The sequence below is a fragment of the Mirounga angustirostris genome, unplaced genomic scaffold (assembly GCF_029215605.1).
Source record: "Mirounga angustirostris isolate CCGP_5_RB_7025 unplaced genomic scaffold, mMirAng1.0.hap1 SCAF_14, whole genome shotgun sequence".
NCBI lineage: Eukaryota > Metazoa > Chordata > Mammalia > Carnivora > Phocidae > Mirounga > Mirounga angustirostris.
Window position 1 is genome coordinate 37,047,566 of NW_026991722.1, and position 18,112 is coordinate 37,065,677.

Below are 18,112 nucleotides of genomic sequence, written 5' to 3' on the forward strand. Positions count from 1 at the left end.
GAGTACCCGAAGGTAAATCTTCAGTGAGCTGGAAACCTCGCCTATGCAGAAGACCTTCCCAAGGATTCTAGGGAGCTGATGCTTTGCCTCACTCGTGATTCCCATACGGTTGCAAGGATCCTTTACCTCCGCAGAAGCACACAGAAAACACTCCTGGAGCATCACTTCTCTGTCCCACTGGCCAGGCTCTCTAAAGGCCATGCCAACAGGGTAGAGAAAACAACATGAGTAAGAGCAGAGGAGGCAGGGGGAGGACATGCTGACTTGGCAAGGACCAGCCAGCCTTGCTGGGGAAAAAGCTTCTGGAAAATCAAGTTACTTCAGGCCTTTTTATAAGCAGTGTATCATGTTTTAATACCAATAAAGTCTAACCGAAAGCAGCTTCAAGACGATGTTCAACCCCTCTTCTTTACTAAATACATGCTTATCCAGGACCTACCATGAACCACGTCATACAGGAGACCCCTGCTCTTTGGGAGCTCACGGGGTCTCATGGAGTGACGGGGGTGTCAGAACGCCCAGGCCTGGCCACACTCAACTTTCTCAGGGACGAGGCAGTGTTCCTGATTACATGACCACAGAGCAGGATTCGGGCTGGAACCCTCTGCCGGAAGCACTCCTCTTCCCCTCCTTTGAGTGACTAAGCCCCATCCTGCAGGTCTCAGCTTGGACGCTGCCGCTCTGGGAGGCCACAGCACCCGTCCACGGCAACGGTATGGCCCTCTCGTTATGCCTCTTCTCCCATGAGACTTAGACGCGGCAAGGTAAGGGTTGCATCTGTTTTGTTTACCATTTTATGTTCCCAAGCCCAGTCTCCATGACTGACTGAGAGGCGACACTCAAGTTTTTATAACACATTAAAACAACTCCTAGGAGAGGAAGCCATCCAAGGTAAACCTACCAGGCAAAGCTCGAGGAGCTGACGCCAATGTCAAAGTTGCTGACAGCAAGCGCCGGCCACACGTGAAGGAAACCAAACAAAAACATCACCGGCCTCCCACAAGGCGAGCTCTTACTTGGTTTCAAGATTACCTTCGGTTATCGCTGGGGATCAGGACAAAGTAGGGACATTCAGTCAGTAAGCGTTTAGCTCTGAGCAGGGAGGCACAAGCTAGTTTGTGCCGGGCCAAGTGTCCGCCACATTTGCCATCTCTCCCAGAGGAACAGCCCTGCCGGACCGTGCCTGACCCACGCTGCCGGAGGGGCTCCCCCAGACCGTGCCTGACCCACGCTGGGTCCTTCTCCCCAAGCATGTCAGCAGCCACGATGGGGCTGGTGCAGGAGCTGACAGATGTTCATCACTCATTCCCGTACCCTGCCTTACCCAGTCTCATGTAAATTTTAAAAGACAAACATGGAAGGAGCAGAAGCTGAATGCTTGTAAAACAAAGCTATTAAGGACTGTTATTTCTAGGACATCATCAAAGGCAGCTTGAAGAAAACCTGAAATGTTGGATATGAAGTCAAAGAGGAAGGGTCACGGGCAAGCCAAAGCCTCCCGCAAGACCACGTTACCAGGGCAGAGAACTATAAATAAGCAGGGAAAGCTGGCTGGCAGAGGAACGGGGGGGGGGGGGGGGGGCAGGAGACACCGCAACGCTCCCCAGGGGCCAGGCCTCCCGGGGGACAGGCCGGGGCGGCTGCAGTGACAGATGCTGTCCCAGGTGCAGCTTCTTCCTGAGGAACCACATCGGTTGCTCTAGCCAGAGCTACCTTCAACTTGGATCAGGGTCTTGGCCTTAAAAGGCCACCTGTGTTTCATGGATCCTGTCTAGGTTGTTTGGGGCACGGAGTCCCCGTCTTTCACCTGGTACACGTGCAGGCTGCTGGTGGATCTCTCGGAGAGAACGATGAAAACAACGAAAATCAGACTTGGCATCCTCTGTACTGCAGGACAGGGGCAGGGAGGGTGGAGAAGCAGGTGTGGGGTCCACACTCCAGCACTGTACTTGCTACATACGGGATGGAAGAATCATTTCCACCCCGCCCTGCATGGTCGCTCACAGGCTGGAAAAAGGCACGGAAAATGAATTTGAACAATTTAATTACAGATGAAGTAATTAGTATTTGAAATTTAAAATCAGGGGTTTTGAAGTTCTCATTTAGTCGTTTGGAAAGAAAGTGATCACAGAGGGAATGAAATGTCTGCTGACGGAGGGCATGAGCAGCAGGGCCCGCCACCTGGGCATTCACAGACCACCGAAGGCACGACGAAATTAAAGAACAGGAAAGACGCGTGGAAGATCTAGTGTCTTCAGAAGTTTCAAGTTTTAAAAAAACCCCACACAATTAAAGGGTTAAAGTAAAAGCTCATTTTTCAAAAGAATGTCAAGTGAGCTCTTCAAATCCTCACAAGCTGCCATTTGATATGGAAGTAATTTACCCCTCACGGCTATCACAGTGAGAAATACCAAATAGTGAAACTTACAAAAATGAAAATGACGCCCTTCATTCATTCTGTTTAAGGATTTCATGGTTTACTTTTTAGAAGAGTAAACAGTATCCTAAAGTAGATCCCACTCATTAGACTGCTAAGAACTGTGTTTTTGTTTATTCACTTTAAAAGTCTCGCTGCCTCTTTTCAAACAACCGTACTCTGAAGTGTACCCAGCTTCTGGGGTGCTGGGCCTTCTTCCGTTTACCTGGGCCACTAGAATAAGGATGTGCTGAGAAAATTATAATTATCAATGTCAGGAAATTTAACATTGATATATCACTTTTATGTAAGCTACCATTTATATTCTAGTTTTGTGAAATGACCCAATAATGTCTTTGGTAGCATCTAATCCTGGCTTGAGAGATTAGGGTCCTCAGTAACTGCTTTCCTGCTGCCCGGAATGCATCCAAGTTCACGGGGACTTCGCTTCTGTGCCTTCCCATGCCTCTTTGCTCAATGATGCTTCCATGAAAAACATTTACATAATGGCTTTTAAAGGGAGGGCAGCACTTCAGCTATAATGCAGATACAGACTTTTTTTTCCTTGCAGCTATCAACCATTCCAAAAATTTTTTGCAAGCTGCATTTGATGTCCTGAAAACATAATTAGTGGTAGCCCTGTTTTACAAGAATTGTTTTTCCCTCAAGCTTTTCTCTCTCTCCCTAATTTCCCCCTTCAAAATAAAAAGGAGTTTCAGAAGCAGAGGAAAATAGACGTAAATTCTGTACAAGTCCCTGTAATTCTCTGACTTTACTCAGTGGATATGGACATGATTTACAATGCTAGTCTTTGAGCAGTTGTGTCTTAATTAATGCCTTTAGGATTTGGTGTATAAATATGATTCTAAGACATTTTAATCATAGTTGTAAAAAAAAACAACACAAAGAGTGGCCTTATTCATTGCCTTAGCGAAGCCACAGTATCATTGTGTCTAATGTCAATAATTAGTAGCTTAATGTTTATGGAAAATGCTATATTTTGGGCATATGAGGCCCAATGAATTCATAATGCTAAAGCAAAGAAAAGTACTTTACTTGGCTTTATCTCTCATGGCCGGGGCTCTGATGGAATTTAAAAATTCTTCTCACTTAATCTGCCGTATTCCTTCTGCCAAAGTCATAAACAGAGGAGCTAAAAATATGACATTAATACTGTTGACGAGAACCACAGAGACATTAAAAACATGTGCACACGCACGTGCATGGGCACACCACACACACTCAGGAAGCAGCCAGCCTTCTGGTCATCCCCAGCTTCTTCTCTACTTTGAGAGCATATTCCACCCCCGGGTCCTTCTCATTCAATTAAAAACGCCAGAGGTGAGGGCTGGGGAGTGGGTGAAATGGGTGAAGGTGGTCAAAAGGTAGAGACTTCCAGTTATAAAATAGGTCTGGGGACATCATGTACAGCAAGGTGGTTATATGTCACGACACTGTATGTTTGAGAGATGCTAAAAGAGTAGATCTTCAAAGTTCTTATCCCAAGAAAAAGATTGTAATCATGTGTGGTGATAGATGTTAACTAGACTTACTGCGGTGATCATTTTGCAGTCTATACAAATATTCAATCATGTTGTATACCTGAAACTGTTGTGTTGTATGTCAATTATAGCTCAAAAACAAAACCCCGGGCGCCTGCGTGGCTCAGTCGGTTAAGCGTCTGCCTTCAGCTCAGGTCATGATCCCAGGGTCCTGGAATCTAGTCCCACTTTGGGTTCTCTCCTCAGCGGGGAGTCTGCCCCTCCCCCCATGCCTTCTCTCAATCTCTCTCTTGCTCTCAAATAAACAAAACCTTTAAAAAACAAAGCCAAACCCCCAGAGACCTGAAACTTGACAGACGATACATTGTACCTACATTGATCAGTTATTTGTGGATGATCTGACCTCACTTCCTTATCCTCTTTACCTTGGTGAATAGATTTTAATTTTTAACTGAGATAATGAACTTGGTTAAAATAAAAGTAAATAAAGCCACTGCTGGGGATAGAATACGGGGCTGGGCTGAGGAGAAGAGTGAACTCCCACAGGAAGAGGGTGTCCTCAGTGACAAAACGGACACCGGGGTGGTCACGCTGCAGTATGACCAACCACGCCGCCACAATTACGATGACTGCAAATGCAAGAGCTGACCTTTTCCTTCAAAACGGCTCTGTACCTTCCCTTCGCAGGTTCTGTCATCGGTTCTCTGAAGGCCAAAAAAGAAAAGCACCTCGGTGGCCAGAGTTCAGTCCAAATGAACATCGGCAGGGGTTCGAGGGGTTCGGGGATGCTCCGACTCAGGAGATCACCAAGAGGCTGGTTCTTTTATTCGGAAATCACTAGTCATGGCCCTTCAGGCCTCTGTCGCCAGTGCAGCCAGGGGCCAAGGGGGGTTCTTCCTTTTTGCTACTTCAGTGTCAGCTTGTAAAAGTGGGCAGCTCCTTTTCTGAGCACCTTGGAGCCTAGCACGAAGCACATCAACCGTGTGGGAATGAAGATCTGGTCTTGAAATGGTCATCCCTCATCTTGCCCTTAGGGAGGCAGTGGTTCAGCCAGGGCGGGGGGGGGGGGGGGCCCTACAGCCACGAGTCCTGGCTCTGCTACTGGCTGAGTGGTGTGGCTTGGGCCGCCGCCAGGCCTTATGTTGAAGACTCAATAGCAGTGCCTGTTTCCCAGAGTTGGGAACAATACATAAGTTCATACATGGAAAGTTCTTACACAAGAGCCTAGCACATAGTAGGTGCTCATTAAATGTTAGCTCACGTTATTATAACTCAGCAATGAGAGGTGATTCAACTAATGACGAAGTACACAGGTTTCCCATTTCTCGGTACTAGCAAAATTAAAACGAACCTGCTAAAGTAATAAGAAAATCCAACTCGTTTTCAAGAAAATCTCTATAAAAAATTTTAAGCCATAAACCACCAGTGGGCACCAAGGCTTAGGCTCTCCCGCTCCATTTACTCTCTATCTTGAAAATCAGCAGGCTGCAGCCCAAGTCTCTGTGTTCCTTCTTAAATTACTTTGACTCATTCATTCACGCAGCTCATGTTTGCTGAACCCCTACTGTGTACCTGGCAAGCTATAGGCAGCTGGGATAAATCAATGAACGAAACAGAAGATGCCGGTCGTGGTGGAATTTAGATTCTAACAGGGGGAATTAGATAATGAATAACATAATAAAATAGCAAGTAAATGCTATGGAAAAGAGAAAGGTAGAGCAGGGCAGGGGTGAGCAGTGCTGGGCGGGGGCTGGGGTGGGTGAGCAGCCGTTTGCAGGACCAACTCCAGGGAACCTGAGTGTCCAGCACTCGTCTCTCTCCAGTCTCAACTCCTCACTCAGACCCTCAAGCCTTCCATGGGCCTCACTAGACCCAGGCCCCCTCAGAAGGACCGTTAAGTGTTCGCTGCTGGTGGGAGCCCTGCAGCAGCCCAGCAGAGACTGAGGCACGTATGGGGGGTTAGCCTGGTTCCAAAGTCCCAGTCCTCAAAGAAGCCTCCATCTCTTGTGACAACTCCACAGTCGCAACTTGCGGGATCCCTGAAAGCGACGTGCCGGTTGCAGGAGTAACCCTTACTTCAGGGCCTCGTGGAGAAAGTGAGATTTGAACAGAGACCTGAGAGAGGGGAAGCCAGGAGCAGAGCATTCCAGGCAAAGGCCCTGCCTCATCTGTTCAGGAGCCAGGTGGGATGCTGGAGCACGGCAAGCCTGGGGGCAGGGGGTGGGGGCAGATCACTAGGGCCTGAGAGGCTGGGCTTAGGACGTGGGCTTTCCTTCCGAGGGAAGAGGGAAGCCGCTGCAGGCTCCTGAGCGGAGGGGTGCCATGGTCCCTGGCGGTGTGGAGGGCAGATGCAGAGCGGCCTCATTCTCCTGGGTGGGAGCAGCGAGCGCTCAAGCCAAGTTTTCTTTCTGGTACATCATTCACGGTGCTCCAGTGGTGACGACCCTATCGTGTACCCTCTTAAACAGGCACCAAACGCCTGGCCATCGTATACAACTTACACTTTGCCATGTTAACAGTAACAAGAAGACATTCTGTGATCAATAGCAGCTGCTATGGATTCCAGGGGGAGGGTTGAAGAAAAGGAGGCAGTGACAGGAGCTATGAGTCAGCCCGTGTCCCTCCCAGTTCACTGCTCGAGGGTCATTACACAGTCTGATAACTGACCCTGCCCCGAGAGGGCATGCCAGCGAGCTACACCAAAAGTCAGGAGCCTGGGGAGGGTGCGGCTGGCCCTGCACCGAGAGCTCCGGGGTCTGGGGGCTCCCCTTCCCCAGCCAGCGGTCACAAAGCCTGCCCCTGTGATGGGCAGGAGGGCCCAAGTGTGTCCAGCAGTGTGAGCATTCATAAACCCGAGTTACTTCTGCCCTGCTTACTGTCCCTGCTGGAGATGATGTGCTTATTTTTAGCCATCATGTGATTCTCCAGTATTTTCCAGGCTCTGCTTGAGTCACTATGGTTTCAGAGAATTTTTCATAGTGGGAAAAAATGCACGAAAGAACTCCTCCTCCTCAAATGGCTCAAGTATTAAAAAATCTAACCTCTGAATAGTTATTTGAATGTGGTGTATTTCTTGTGATAAACTGACTTTTCACACCTCTCATATCTTGGTAACAATGAAGTGTGCTCTGAAACACACGAGGTGCTAACCAATCACTTAGTTCAAATTGTCCTCAGAGCAGTTTCCTCTAGAAATGGCAAGAATCCCTCACTCCCATGAAAACAATCACATCAGAATCCCAACAATTTAGGGGAGCCCCCTTCCCCCCAACCTGTTTACTGCAGCAATAAGAAAAGCTGGTGGCTGAAGCAGCCTAACAAACGTACCCAGACCGCTAAGAGTGAAAACACAAAGGCATCACCGTGACCTCATGGTGTCCCTGCGCTCCTGGCATAGAGCAGTCCTTTAAGCAAAAGCCTTACAAATTAAGATGGCTATTTGGGGGGAACACAATGACTTCATAATGTACAGATACAGTCCTACTGACTCCATTGTCAAGACCAGTGCTTTAGGTTGTTTTTCTGATGGTGGCCAGTCAGCTGTGCTCTTAAAACTATCTTACCCAGACTCCCTTGCAGAGAGAGAGACATGGTCTGAGGCCACAGAGCAGTTGGAGCTCAGGGAGGTGAGAACCAGGGCTGAGCCCCACAGGAGTCCTCTCCTCTCCTCTTCTGTAACTGGCTCCTGTCCCGGGCTCTCTGCTTCCACCAAGCAACCATTAAGCCAGAAACGTGGGCATCACTTATCCTTGGCTTCCCTTCTCCTTTACTTTTCATGTCCAATTGTCAAGTTTTATTGACTCCATCTCCTTAAAAAGTCTTCATAACCCACATGGCCCATGACCTTTGTTTAGGCCAACCTCCTCCCCCTAAATGGTCCGTTGTAACAGCTTCTTAGCTGTTCTTCTGGATTGTAACTCTACATCCTCCATGGATTTTCTGTACGAAAGAGTAAACTTGTACTTAAAACTTTTTAAATGACTCCCAACGGCCCCCTTTGAAGTGTAAACCTCTGTGACCAACAGAACCTAAGGTGACCCCCTCCCCCCAGTGAGCTTCACCTCATGGTAATCCCACCTTCGTACAGTCCCTTCCCCTAGAGTATGGGTGGGACCTGTGTCTTGCTTCTGAGAGAATACGGCAAAGGTGATGGGGAGGTCACTCTCATGATGACGGTACTCTACAGAACTGTTTGGCTAGCGTACATGCTAGAGAGAATCCCCCTACTGGCCTTGAAGAAGCAAGCTTCCATGCAGTAAGCACGCATGCTGGAAAAGCCCACGTGGCGAGGGACTGCAGGTGGCCTTTGGGAACTGAGAGCTGCTGCTGGCAAGAAACCGAAGCCTCAGTTCTGCAGCCTCAAAGAAACGGTCACAGCCCAAGGGAGCTCTCCCCAGTTAAGCCTCTGATTAGACCAGAGCCCCAGCAAATACCTAGACCGCCGCCTGTGGAACCTTCAAGCAGAGAACACAGCTAAGCTCGGCCCGGACTTCAGAAGGCGGAAGACAATACGTGTGGTGGTGTTTTAAGCTGCTAAGTTTGCAGCAGCTGTTTTGCAGCACGACATGGAGACGGCCTCTCAACTCCTACGAGGGTGCCCCGCTCACCTCTGCAGCCTTACAATCTCAACATTCACGCGGAACAATGTGCATTTCACTCAATATGGCATATTCTCTGTTGACATCAACATTCTACTCTTTCTGAAAGCTTGCAGTGCTCCTGTCCATACTCCTGACCTGGCTAACTTCTACTCATTCAGCAGGTCTTAGTCAAATCTCACTCTTCCCCCAGAAGCCTTTCTAGAACATGCAAGACCAGCTCGGATGGTCTTTCCACACACCCTGATAGCATACACCTCACTTTACTGCTACTGTCTATTTATTGCCATGTTTTGTCACAAGGCTGTAACTTCCTTGAATCACGGTGTATCTCCAGAACCTCTTACAGTTGCCTTAAATACGTGTTGAGAGAATGAATGAATGAGAATTCAAGTAAAGCTTTCATAAAAAGAACAACACGTCCAGTAAATAGGAACTGCTCCTTAAGAAATTTTTTTCTGAGCTACTGGGTAGGGCACCATGCTATTTCCTAAGCTATAATACAAGGGGCTCCTCATGTGATGGAGATGACTGGGGAGAACATCAAAAATAGCCATATATCAGCTTAAGGACTGCATCTTCCTGGATCCAAACGGACACGCAGTGATTCAGTTTAAATCAATTCAACAAATTCTAAATGAGAACCTTCTATGAGTGTGGCAAATGGAGAAAAAATTATTGAACAAGACAGAACTGGCTGATAGTTTAGTTCACCCTATTCAGAGGGAGTCTAGAAAATTCTTCAAAGTCAAAGCTATTTTCTATTCCTGCCCAACACACCAAGTGACAAAGGAAAGAAAAATCGGTACGAGGGTGACCGGTGATATTGTGTTTATGGAAACTGAGAGTAAATGCTAAGTCATGGCCTTTTGAAGCCACATAAGTTTTACTATGAGGCTAAGAAGCCAAACACCAAGTTATTATTCCTTTGGAGAGAAAAGGGATGATCAGAGTAACCTGTGGAATTTAGTGCAAAACCAATTAATATTTCAACATACCCAGGAAGCAGTAAAAATGACCTGATGCTGGTTATGAAAGGACTCAGTGCTGTTTACGGAAGGACTGGGAGGGTTTGCTTCCCAGCTGCAGGTGGGACAACAAAGGAGGCCATGGGTCCTCTGCAGAGTCCCGTGGGAGGGAGCAGAGGATGGCCTGCCAAAACAGATGCCAGTTTTGTCTGAGGGGCATATTATATTCCTCTGAAATTACCCAGACCATCTACTCAGAGAAGGATTTGAATCAAAGGATTAAGAAATCCGAGATTAGTAATCCCACTCATCTGGGGCTCAGTATGCCAGGCTTCATACATATTTCTGCTCCAAGGTCAATGTTTCCTGCATTGATGGGTTTATAGAAGGTAGGGTAATGCTCACCAAGAACCTGTTGCAAGGATGCATGAGACTGTTTTTAAACTTGAAAAATTATTGCTATTTTAAAAAAAGAATGCCATTCAAATTGAACAGCATGTGCTCTGTTTCAAGCCTATAGGACACTGCAGAGTCCTTTAGGTCCTCCAGAGGCTATGCAATTTGAATGTGGTTTGTGAAAATTTACTGTGGTTCAGAATAGTGTGAGGAGGAGATAACATAAAACAAGACCACATCCATGATATTTCAGAGGCATTATAATGGTTTCAGAGTGCAGGCTCTGGAATCACAGGGTCAAACTTTAAACTTTGGGTCCCCTTTTCTACAGTGTGACCCTGGCAAGTTACTGAACCTCTCTGTGCCGCAGCTTCCCCACCTCAAAAACAGGGGTGATGGTTGTAGGTTTTGATCTCTAAGCTTTCAAAAATTCTAGTTTTATGGAAAATTAGGTCCTATTTTGATTTCAAAAAGCCAAACTAAAAGTTGTACACTGAATTAGTAAATCACCTGTCAAAGATGCGGTCTCAGTAAGCAAACACATTGAGATGCAATAAAAAATGCGTGGCTCTTCCTAGGAAGAAGGTTCTTGGCCTCATCCTCAGATACCACCAGAAGATTCCTATCGGAAGCTCCTGAATTCTTCATGTTTCCAAACTCACAGATAGTCAGTATCCTGGCAAGGCAGAGCCCTGTGCATATTGTATGCTGTGGTTTTATCCTTACAGGTTGAGAAATGCAGTTTCAATTGTTCTTTGAGGAGAAAACTATCCCGATGCCCAGTGGTGCATCTTATATATCTTACCTAAGATGGATGTGTAACCGGAGGAACAAAACCACCAATACCCTTCTTCTTCCCATGAACAGCTCTCACGTGGAATGCAGCTTAGCAATGGGATGGTTTCTTACTAGCAGGAGACCAAGGGGGTTCAACACTGACACAGGGCAGGGATGGAGTGAAAGAGACAGTGTTCATGTAGTAAGACAGGCTAGCATCTACTGGAAAACAATTCTCACTATTTACGAGATTAGTGACAAGGCACCTCTTGTTTTGAGTTGATATTACATGAGCTCTTAAAACAAACATCTGATCCTTGAAGAAGTGAGCAGGTATGTGGGTGGTACAGTATATGGTTAGATGATGGGGGACTGAGAGGGCAGTTAATAGCAGGAGCATGAATAAACAGACATGACTTATCTTGATGGGGAGACCATGAAGGGACAAGAAGGCTGCCTGGGCCTCCCCTACGGCTCTGAGACGTCAAGTGCCATCATGGACCGGTCTGGTCTAAAGAGCAGACATGGGAAAATGCATTTCCTGCAATAAATAATGGCTTTGGGGTGAGAGCAACATTTGTGTTTAAAGGGCAGACTTTTCTCAAAAGGTAAGTGAAGACCAAGGTTTTGTGGGTAATGAGGAAAAGGAAGTCCTGCATGAAGGCACAGGCCTTCTGGACCCTCTCAGTGAAATTTAACTTCTTGAGTACTTTTTACTTGGACTCTAATTCAGTCCCTGTTAAACCAAAAACATCAACACTCTTTGGAGCAAAACACCAAAAGCTGCAATGTCCCCAACAAAACACCACAATGTCTATGATACGATCCAAAATTACTCAACCTATGAAGAGCTAGGAAAATGTGACAGGTTCTCAAATAAAATCAACAGATGCCAATTGTGAGGTGGTCAGAATGGTGGAATTAGCAGACACGAACTTCAAAGCAGCTATCTCATAACCACGCTCAGTGAAATACGGTCATAGTAAATGAAAGGTAGGCAATATCAATAGAGAAAGAAAGAAAGTGAATTACCACCGAAAACATGCAATAGTGGAAATTTTAAAAATGCTCAACCGAAGAGAGATGACATCGAGAAAAAAGAGGGTAAGCCTGAAGATGTATTAATAGAAACCATCTAATCTAAAGAAGAGAAAGAATGCTGGGGAAAAAAGTCAAGAGCACCTCAGGAAGCTGTGGGGGTAATTTCAAAAGCTCTAAAATATGGATAAACGGAGTCCCAGAAGGAGAGGACAGAGAGAACGGAGTTGAAAAATATTTGAAATAATGGCTGAAAACCTCCCAAATATGGTAAAACACATAAACTTAGAGATTTAATAGCTTAATGAACTCCAAAATAAGATAAATTCAAAGAGAATCATGGTTAGGTACATCCCAGTCGCACTACTGAAATCCAGAAACAAAGAGACTCTGAACGCACCCAGAGAGAAACAACGTATTGCACACAGGGGAAGAATGATTAGAATGAGCAAGCACTTCTCATCTCTGGAGGCCACAGACACTGAAACAACATCTCTAAAGTGCATAAAGAAAGGATGATCAGCTGGAATTCTTTATCTACGGGAATTTTCAATAATGAAGGTGAAATAAAGACATTTACAGTGAAAGGAAACTAAAAGAATTTGTTGCCACTGGACCTGCTCTACAAGGAATGCTAAAGCAAGTTCTTCCGTCTGAAGAGAAATGAAATCAGTAGGGAACGCAGATATTTAGGAATGACTGAAGAAGAGTGGAAATGGTAGAAAGTTGGGGGGAAAAGCCCTCTATTTTTTCTTTTAATTTCTTTATTGCTTAAAACAGTACTGCCTCATAGAAATGTAATGTTAATCATGTAATTAAAAAATTAAGGACATTAATTTTTATGTGCAAAATACATACAATATATACAGATTACGGTTCCTATATGTAATCAATAAAATTATTAGAGGCTTTATATTCATTTTCTTCACACTAAGTTTTCCAAATCCAGCATGCATTTTATACATACAGCACATTTCAATGTAGAATAAGCACAACTGCTCAAGAGCCACTTATTGAACAATGCCAGCTTAAAGTCTAACTTGTAACATTGCCTTACGGGATTTATGATGTATGTGGATGTAATACAGATGACGACTGTAACAAAGGACAGTGGGAGGAAGGGCTGCCAGGGTTCCACATTTTACATGAAGAGATAAAATATGTGTTTTAAGTACACTGTGAAAAGATAAATATATATTTATATTGTAATTCTTAGAGCAACCACTAAAAAATTAATGCAAAGAGATATAGTTAGGAAGGCAATAAATTAAGATGGAATGTACAGTATTTTTAAATTCCAGAATATGGATATAGCACCTAAAGCACAAGCAACAACAACAAATAAACAAGTGGGACTACATCAAACTAACACGCTTCTGCTTTAGCAAAAGAAACCATCAACAAAGGGGAAAGACAACCCACAGAATGGGAAAAGTATTTGTAAACCATGTATCTGGCAAGAGATTAATATCCAAAATACCTAAGAACTCATACAACTCAGCAGCAAAAAAAAGCAAATAACTCACCTCGATTAAAAAAAAATGGACAGAGGACCTGACCAGACATTTCTTCAAAGATATATGAAAGACCAACAGGTATATGAGAAGATGCTGAACATCAGCATTCATTAGGGAGATGTAAGTTAAAACCGCTATGAGCTATCACTTTACGCTGCTCAGAGTGGCTATCACCAAAAAGATAAGAAAGAACAAATGCTGGGGAGGATGTGGAGAAAGGGGCACCCTCGTGCTCTGCTGGTAGGGATGGAAATTGGTGCAGCTACTACAGAAAACCGTAAGGAGGATCCTCAAAAAATTAAAAACAGAACTACCATATGATCCATCAATTCTACTTCTGGTTATTTATCCAAAGGAAATGAAGACAGTAACCCAGAAAGATATCTGCACCCTCATGTCAGTAGCTGAGACATGGAAACAATCTAAATGTCCATCAATGGATAAATTGTTGGACAGACACACAGAGAAGTATTTTTCAGCCATAAAAAAACAACAACAAAATCCTACCATTTGCAACAACATGAGCGGACCTTGAAGGCATTATGCTAAGTGAAATAAATCAGACAGAGAGACAAAGACTGTATGATCTCACATGTGGACTCTCTAAAACAACCAACCAACCAAACTCAGAAAAAAAGCTTGCACTTGTGGTTACCAGAAGCAGAGAGCAGGGGTAGGTGAATTGCAAGAAGGTGGCCCAAAGGTACCAACTTCCAGTTATAAGTAAGTACTAGGGATGTAATATACAACATGATGACTACAGCTAACACTGATGTATATCTACAGAAAAGTTAAGAGAGGAGATCCTAAGAGTTCTCAGCACAAGGAGAGATTTTTATTTTCTTATTGTATCTATATGAGAAGATGGATGTTGGCTGAACCTACTGTGGTAATCATTTCACAATAAATGTAAATCAAACCATCATGCTGTATTCCTTAAAATCATACAGTGATATATGTTAATTATTTCACAATAAAACTGGAAAAAAAATAATCATAAGAAAACCCAGAAGACAACAGGAAAAGAGAAACAGGGGCGGCTGGGTGGCTCAGTCGGTTAAGCATCCGATTCTTGATCTCAGCTCAGGTCTTAATCTTGGGGTCGTGAGTTCAAGGCCTGTGTTGGGCTCCATGCTGGGTGTGGAGCCTACTTTAAAAAAGGGCAGGGGGAAGAGAAACAAAAAACAGAGGGGGGCACCTGGGTGGCTCAGTTGATTAAGTGACTGCCTTAAGCTCAGGTCATGATCCTGGAATCCTGGGATCGAGTCCCGTATCGGCCTCCCTGCTCAGCGGGGAGTCTGCTTCTTCCTCTGACCCTCTCCCCTCTCATGCGCTCTCTCAAATAAATAAATAAAAATCTTAAAAAAAAAAAAAAAAAGAAAAAGAAAAAGAAAAAACGGCTGCTCCGGGGCCGTTTGATCTTCTCGATATTTTTCAGGATCATGTCATGTAGAGTGACATATTGATTCCTTAGGTCTGATATGATGAGCCGAAGGCTGATATATTCTTTCTCATCAATCTCTGTCACAGGGCGGCGATAGTCCTCCACATGGGGATATTTAGCTATTTTAGAAACCAATTTGGCTCTTGTAATATAATATCTAGAAATCTGGTCCAGATAAGATGCAGCTTCACTCTCAACAGTTCTTAGTTCTGCAACTCCTGAATGGAGACCCCAAAGTTGTTCCCATCTTCTATCCTGGGAATCAGGAGCTGTACCCACATTTTGACCATATTGCATTTCTCAATCAGTAGCCGGATCTCAGGTTTCACTTTCTCAATAATGTCCACTAGCTGCTGGTTGCTTTTTAGCATCCCATTGGCTCAGTTGATTAAGTGACTGCCTTAAGCTCAGGTCATGATCCTGGAGTCCTGGGATGGAGTCCCGTATCGGCCTCCTGCTCAGCGGGGAGTCTGCTTCTCCCTCTGACCCTCTCCCCTCTCATGCTCTCTCTCAAATAAATAAATAAGAATCTTAAAAAAAAAAAAAAAGAAAAAGTGGAGGGGACAAGCAGAAAACAAATGATAATATGGTAGACTTAAATGCAGCCAAATCAATAATTACATTAAATTGTAATGGACTGGATATTGCAATGTCCAGAGATTATGAGGATGAATAAAACTGCAAGACCCAATTATAAGCTAAATAAGAGGCACACTTCAAATATAAAGTCAAAGACAGGCAGAGATTTAACATCATGGGGAAAGATATACCATGCAAACAGTAAGCGTAAGAAAGGTAGAGTGGCTGTTTAGTATCAGATAAAATAGACTTCAAGACTAAGAGTTTTAACAAAGATCAAGAGGGACACCTCATAAAATATAACGGTCAACTCACTGGAATGACTTAATCATAAATATGTATGCACCTAATAACAGAGCCCTACATACAGGAGACAAAAATTGAGAGAACTGAAGGGAGAAAAGACAATTCCACAATCAATGTAACACCTTCTTCACAGCAATTGTTAGAACTAGACAAAAACAAAAATCAGTAAAAACATAGAGGATCTGAGTAACATTATCTACTACCTTGATCTAACTGATAGTTCTAAAACACTCTACAACCCAAAACTGCAGAATACATATTCTTTTCAAGTGCATGTGGTACTAAGAGATACCATATTTTGGGCCATAAAATCAAGATCAGAACAAGGACGAAATCACTATAACGTGCTACATTTCACTGCCTCTCCTAAAAACACAAAACAGAACAAACTTCTTGGGAAAGTAAAAGTAACTCTTCTTTCCCAAAGAAGGTGACAGGCAATGTTTACTTAGATCACAGGTAGTCAACAAATAAACCTATGAACAGCCTTAGAGAACCCAAATTAAAGACAACTGAGAGTATTTACATATTCATAGTTCTGGAAAAATACCGTTAGGATTTATTTACATCTACATTGAGGGATTTAAGTATGATTGTTCAAATCCTTTATTCTATTATACTTTTCAGGCTGCTTCCTTTCTGAAACCATCTAATATTTCTATTGATCTCATTTTAAGGCTGGAACACTCAAGTCCCTGAAGAAAAGAGAAAGCACAGACTCAATTTCCACAGCAACTCTAAATGCATCACACTGTATTTGTATATGAGAATTTGATTTAAATACATTAATATATGTGAATTTGCAATGTGTCTAAGCTGTGGTTGCTATAGGAACTGCAACTTCAAATTTCCTTTTAAGTTTAGTAAGTGCTCATACTTAACAAATGAACCCCTCCCCCCCCCCCCCCCCCCCCCCCGCCGCCGGCTATCTTGAGTTGCAGATAAGGCTCACTGCAATAAACTTATAAACATCATGACTCACAATGATATATGCACTTAACAGAGCTCTATCATTATGAAAATGTATATTTTAACACAGGCTCCTCGTTGGTAGATCAAAAGCAATTCAAGATGCAATTCTTCAAAATGTAGATAGAACAACTTGTCAGGCAGCCATTCACCCTCATGGGGTAGCCTCCGCTTTTGCGAAAGCTTACTGCAGTGCAGGTAAGTCACCCAAGTACACACAGACACCAACGGGCTCTACGGCTTCTCTGAAGCTGCAGAAGGATATTTTGTGTCTCTACTGAAATGGCAGAAAAACCTAGCATGTTCTCACAACAGCAGAAGGCACCGAGTATGTGGAGTGCATCTATTTCATACAAAAGCAAACAACCCACGGAGCATGGCTATAGAAGTAGTCTGTATGATGAAAAAACTTTTTTTTTTTGGTCAATTTAGACCGTACTTAATTATCAACATGTGGAGGATCCATTCCATGATCATATTTCCACTCTAATATGGGCCCTTTACCACAAGATGCTCTGGAGCTTCTCCTTACTGCTCTTAATGTATTATAGTCAGGACATGCAAGTTACTTTTAATATCAGCCTAAGGAAATACCTGGGGAGAAAGATCCACTGCAAAATCCATCAAGTATCCCAAAGCGAAACGAAAAAATAAAGATGATCTCCTGCTTTCGATTATACCAGCCAGTGCTTATTTCCACTAATGCAGATGGTTGAGAAGTGACAAGGCTTAGAGACGAGACAGAAATTACTGAATGTTACTGACACGGCATCACTGTCCGTTAACTGTGATCTAGATCTGAGAATTCCCAGAGAGCTGACCCTCACACCTCAGCATCAAGCATGTTGCCTTCCATTTTGGGTGGACAAAATCGGACTTGTATATAAAGAAGATGGCGCTGAATGGGGTTTCACTTTAGAGACTGTCAGTCGTTCATGGGGGAGATGATTATAAACAGAATCTTAAGAATTAGAAGGGAACTCTGAGTTTATCAGTTAGTACATGCTGGTGTCCCACCAATTCTGAGGGATATGGAGAGGCATGGAGCTATTTGATTCTATGATAAAGCATTCAGGCTGCTGGGCTGTTTAGCAAGCTTTCTGAAGTTTTTTGGCTCCTCCTTTACTGATGCTTATACTTTCTATTGCTGTCAGTGTAGTCCTTGCCCTAATAAGTTATGTGATGAGACACCATATCCCCATGTTTGTTATACATTTTATATTATAGATTTTACAACACCTATTCTGACTCTTGGAAGACATTTTGGTTTACATTTTCTTGGCTGTATTCCCAAGAGCTGGATACATGACCTCAAGAAAAATGAGGTCTTACTGTATTTATAGGAGCCTTTCACCTATTATAGCTTTTAAAACAGTGTTCTATATGTGATGTATACCTTGCTATAATTTTTTCCACAGTATAGTTTTTCCGTCCCACAATGTCCAAGAGACAGAACCTATTTCATTAAAAAGAGTATGACTGGCCTGACTTTCGAAAATAATCCTTTCTCCCTGATTAAGACCAATGCGGTGCACATGGTCAAGGTATTAGGAACATGAGTCTTAAGAACTACTACCTTCTGGAACACGAAAAATCCTATTT

At 43.8% G+C, this 18,112-nt stretch overlaps 1 protein-coding gene across 2 annotated transcripts in view; it reads right to left on the bottom strand.

Annotated features, from left to right (window-relative positions):
* Positions 1 to 18,112, bottom strand: part of MAPRE2 (microtubule associated protein RP/EB family member 2) — a 151,935-nt gene that overhangs the window by 12,558 nt on the left and 121,265 nt on the right. The gene's annotated exons all lie outside the window — the stretch shown is intronic.